The following is a 5,792-nucleotide window of genomic DNA, read 5'->3' as shown; positions in this document are numbered from 1 at the left end:
AAGCCATAGGCATACTATACACTGACGATGCTCCAGGATATTTTGTGCTGCATCTCACATGGTTGGTGATAATAAACTGTGTGGGATCTACTTGATTTTTTATCTTGATTTGTATTACATAATGTGGTCACAGTGGCAATGGACGGTGTTTGAATTGCTAAACCTTTTATCTGCAGTGAGCATGCAACTATATTTGTGTCATAAAAGAATTGGAATTATTGAGGGTTCGTTTGAACATTTGCACATTAAATTCTAGTAAATCCAAAGCTCATCTGAAATTCATGAAACTTGGCATGCTGTCATGGAGCAGCATCAACTTGCCGTGGTAATTTTTTTGTCCCATTTGGGGCAGGTTTGGGGATATGCTTGGCACAAACTAGAGCTTCTAACAACAAGCCCGATGGTTTCGGTAGGGAACGTTTCACCTTTATGGACGAAATGATATCCATTGCCTCTTCTCAATTTCAATTTTTTCCTCGTGTAAACATAGAACAACAAGAGTGTTGTGTCAATTTTCGGGATTTTTTGGGGTTCGTTTGGACATTTTATGCATTAATTGAATTTTCAATGCATTTATGTGCATAATTCAAATTTGAACTACATGCACATGCCCTAATTCATATAGTGTTGGGGAACGTTGTATTTCAAAAAAAATTCTACGATCACGCAAGATCTATCTAGGGATGCATAGAAATGAGAGGGGAGAGTGTGTCCACGTACCCTCGTAGACTGAAAGCGGAAGCGTTAAGTAACGCGGTGAAGTAGTCGAACGTCTTCGCGATCCAACCGATCAAGTACGGAACACACGGCAGCTCCGCGATTTGCACACGTTCAGCTTGATGACGTCCCTCGAACTCTAGATCCAGCTGAGGACTAGAGAGAGTTTCGTCAGCACGACGGCGTGTTGATGGTGATGATGAAGTTACCGACGCAGGGCTTGCCTAAGCACTACGACAATATGATCGAGGTGGAAATCTGTGGAGGGGGGCACCGCACACGGCTAAGATCAACTTGTGTATCTATGGGGTATCATCAGTACCATCATACCTAGTTCAATCTCATTACCGTTAAGTCTCTTTACTCATTCCATAATGCATCATCCTGCAACTAACTCGTTAGTCACATTGCTTACAAGGCTTATAGTGATGTGCATTACCGAGAGGGCCCGAAGATACCTCTCCGACAATCGGAGTGACAAATCCTAATCTCAATCTATGCCAACTCAACAAACACCACGGAGACACCTGTAGAGCATCTTTATAATCACCCAGTTACGTTGTGACGTTTGATAGCACACTAAGTGTTCCTCCGGTATTCGGGAGTTGCATAATCTCATACTCATAGGAACATGTATAAGTTATGAACAAAGCAATAGCAATAAACTAAACGATCAAACTGCTAAGCTAACGGATGGGTCAAGTCAATCACATCATTCTCTAATGATGTGATCCCGTTCATCAAATGACAACTCATGTCTATGGCTAGGAAACTTAACCATCTTTGATTAACGAGCTAGTCAAGTAGAGGCATACTAGTGACACTCTGTTTGTCTATGTATTCACACATGTACTAAATTTCCGGTTAATACAATTCTAGCATGAATAATAAACATTTATCATGATATAAGGACATATAAATAACAACTTTATTATTGCCTCTAGGGCATATTTCCTTCAGTCTCCCACTTGCACTAGAGTCAATAATCCAGATTACATTGTAATGATTCTAACACCCATGGAGTCTTGGTGCTGATCATGTTTTGCTCATGAGAGATGGTTAGTCAACGGATCTGCAACATTCAGATCCGTATGTATCTTGCAATTCTCTATGTCTCCCTCCCTGACTTGATCGCGGATGGAATTGAAGCGTCTCTTGATGTGCTTGGTTCTCTTGTGAAATCTGGATTCCTTTGCCAATGCAATTGCACCAGTATTGTCACAGAAGATTTTCATTGGACCCGATGCACTAGGTATAACACCTAGATAGGATATGAACTCCTTCATCCAGACTCCTTCATTTGCTGCTTCCGAAGCATCTATGTATTTTGCTTCGCACGTAGATCCCGCCACGACGCTTTTCTTAGAACTGCACCAACTAATATCTCCACCACTCAATAAAAATACGTATCCGGTTTGTGACTTAGAGTCATCCGGATCATTGTCAAAGCTTGCATCAACGTAACCGTTTACGACGAGCTCTTTGGCACCTCCATAAACGAGAAGCATATCCTTAGTCCTTTTCAGGTATTTTAGGATATTCTTGACCGTTGTCTAGTGATCCACTCCTGGATTACTTGGGTACCTCCCTACTAAACTAATAGCAAGGCACACATCAGGTCTGGTACACAGCATTGCATATATGATAGAACCTATGGCTGAAGCTTAGGGAATGACTTTAATTTTCTCTCTATCTTCTGCAGTGGTCTGGCATTGAGTTTGACTCAACTTCCCACCTTGTAACACAGGCAGGAACCCTTTCTTTGCTTGATCCATTTTGAACTTCTTCAAAACTTTATCAAGGTATGTGCTTTATGAAAGTCCAATTAAGCATCTTGATCTATCTCTATAGATCTTGATGCCCAATATATAAGTAGCTTCACCGAGGTCTTTCATTGAATTTTTTATTCAAGTATCCTTTTATGCTATTCAGAAATTCAGTATCATTTCCAATCAACAATATGTCATCCATATATAATATTAGAAATGCTACAGAGCTCCCGCTCACTTTCTTGTAAACACAGGCTTCTCCAAAAGTCTATATAAAACCATATGCTTTGAACACACAATCAAAGCGTATATTCCAACTCCGAGATGCTTGCACCAGTCCATAAATGGATCGCTGGAGCTTACACACTTTGTTAGCACCTTTTGGATCGACAAAACCTTCTGGTTGCATCATATACAACTCTTCTTGAAGATATCCATTAAGGAATGCAGTTTTGACAACCATTTGCCAAATTTCATAATCATAAAATGCGGTAATTGCTAACATGATTCGGACGTACTTAAGCATCTCTACGGGTGAGAAGGTCTCATCGTAGTCAACTCCTTGAACTTGTCGAAATCCTTTCGCAACAAGTCGAGCTTTGTAGACAGTAACATTACCATCAGTGTCAGTCTTCTTCTTGAAGATCCATTTATTCTCTATGGCTTGCCGCTCATCGGACAAGTCAACCAAAGTCCACACTTTGTTCTCATACATGGATCCCATCTCAGATTTCATGGCCTCAAGCCATTTTGCGGAATCTGGGCTCATCATCGTTTCCTCGTAGTTTGTAGGTTCGTCATGGTCAAGTAACATGACCTCTAGAACAGGATTACCGTACCACTCTGGTGCGGATCTTACTCTAGTTGACCTACGAGGTTCGGTAGTAACTTAATCATAAGTTTCATGATCATCATCATTAGCTTCCTCACTAATTGGTGTAGGAATCACTTGAACTGATTTCTGTGATAAACTACTATCCAATAAGGGAGCAGGTACAATTGCCTCATCAAGTCTACTTTCCTCCCACTCACTTCTTTTGAGAGAAACACCTTCTCTAGAAAGGATCCATTCTTAGCAAGGAATATCTTGCCTTTGGATTTGTGATAGAAGGTGTACCCAACAATCTCCTTTGGGTATCCTATGAAGACACATTTCTCCAATTTGGGTTCGAGCCTATCAGGTTGAAGTTTTTCACATAAGCATCACAGCCCCAAACTTTAAGAAATGACAACTTGGGTTTCTTGCCAAACCACAGTTCATATGGTGTCGTCTCAACGGATTTTGATGGTGCCCTATTTAACGTGAATGCAGCCGTCTCTAAAGCATAACCCCAAAATGATAGCGGTAAATCAGTAAGAGACATCATAGATCGCACCATATCTAATAAAGTGCGGTTACGATGTTCGGACACACCATTAGACTGTGGTGTTCCAGCTGGCATGAGTTGCGAAACTATTCCGCATTGTTTCAAATGAAGACCAAACTCATAAATCAAATATTCTCCTCCACGATCAGATCGTAGAAACTTTATTTTCTTGTTATGATGATTTTACACTTCAATCTGAAATTCTTTGAACTTTTCAAATGTTTTAGACTTATGTTTCATCAAGTAGACATACCCATATCTGCTCAAATCATCTGTGAAGGTCAGAAAATAACGATACCCGCCACGAGCATCAACACTCATCGGACCGCATACATCAGTATGTATTATTTCCAATAAGTCTGTTGCTCATTCCATTGTTCTGGAGAATGGAGTTTTAGTCATCTTGCCCATGAGGCGTGGTTCGCAAGCATAAAGTGATTCAAAATCAAGTGATTCCAAAAGCCCATCAGCATGGAATTTCTTCATGCGCTTTACACCAATATGACCTAAACGGCAGCGCCACAAATAAGTTGTACTATCATTATTAAACTTATGTCTTTTGGCTTCAATACTATGAATATGTGTATCACTACTATCAAGATTTAGTAAAAATAGACCACTCATCATGGGTGCATGACCATAAAAGATATTACTCATATAAATAGAACAACCATTATTCTCTGATTTAAATGAATAACCGTTTCGCATCAAACAAGATCCAAATATAATGTTCATGCTTAACACTGGAACCAAATAACAATTATTCGGGTCTAAAACTAATCCCGAAGGTAGATGTAGAGGTAGCATGCCGACGGCGATCACATCGACTTTGGAACCATTTCCCACGTGCATCGTCACCTCGTCCTTAGCCAATCTTTGCTTAATCCGTAGCCCCTGTTTCGAGTTGCAAATATTAGCAATAGAATCAGTATCAAATACCCAGGCGCTACTGCGATCATTAGTAAGGTACACATCAATAAAATGTATATCAAATATACCTTTCACTTTGCCGTCCTTCTTATCTGCCAAATACTTCGGGCAATTCTACTTCCAGTGACCAGTCCCTTTGTAGTAGAAGCACTCAGTCTCAGTCTTAGGTCAAGACTTGGGCTTCTTCACTTGAGCAGCAAGTTGCTTGCTGTTCTTCTTGAAGTTTCCTTTCTTCACTTTGCCCTTCTTCTTGAAACTGGTGGTCTTGTTGACCATCGACACTTGATGCTCCTTCTTGATTTCTACCTTCGCAGCCTTGAGCATTGCGAAGAGCTCGGGAATTGTCTTATCCATCCCTTGCATATTATAGTTCATCATAAAGCATTTGTAGCTTGGTGGCAGTGATTGAAGAACTCTGTCAATGACACAATCAACCGGAAGATTAACTCCTAGCTGAGTCAAATGATTGTGGTACCCAGACATTCTGAGTATATGTTCACTGACAGAACTATTCTCCTCCATCTTGCAGCTATAGAACTTATTGGAAACTTCATATCTCTCAATCCAGGCATTTGCTTGAAATATTAATTTCAACTCCTGGAACAGCTCATATGCTCCATGATGTTCAAAATGTCGTTGAAGTCCCGCTTCTCAGCCGTAAAGCATGGCACCCTGAACTATCGAGTAGTCATACGTCTCCGTCGTATCTACATTTCCAAACAATTTTGCCCTTGTTTTGGACTCTAACTTGCATGATTTGAATGGAACTAACCTGGACTGACGCTGTTTTCAGCAAAATTACCATGGTGTTATTTATGTGCAGAAACAAACATTCTCGGAATGACCTGAAACTTCACGGAACAACTTTTTGGAAAATATAAAAAATACCTGCAAAAGATGAAGGCCAGAGGGCCCACCACCTGTCCACGAGGGTGGGGGCGCGCCCGCGCCCCCCTACAGCGTGGGCCCCCTGGAGCTCCTTCGACTCCAACTCCAACTCTATATATTG

The sequence above is a fragment of the Triticum aestivum genome, chromosome 7A (genome assembly GCF_018294505.1).
Source record: "Triticum aestivum cultivar Chinese Spring chromosome 7A, IWGSC CS RefSeq v2.1, whole genome shotgun sequence".
NCBI classification, from domain to species: Eukaryota; Viridiplantae; Streptophyta; class Magnoliopsida; order Poales; family Poaceae; genus Triticum; species Triticum aestivum.
Note: the sequence above shows the minus strand (reverse complement) of the source record.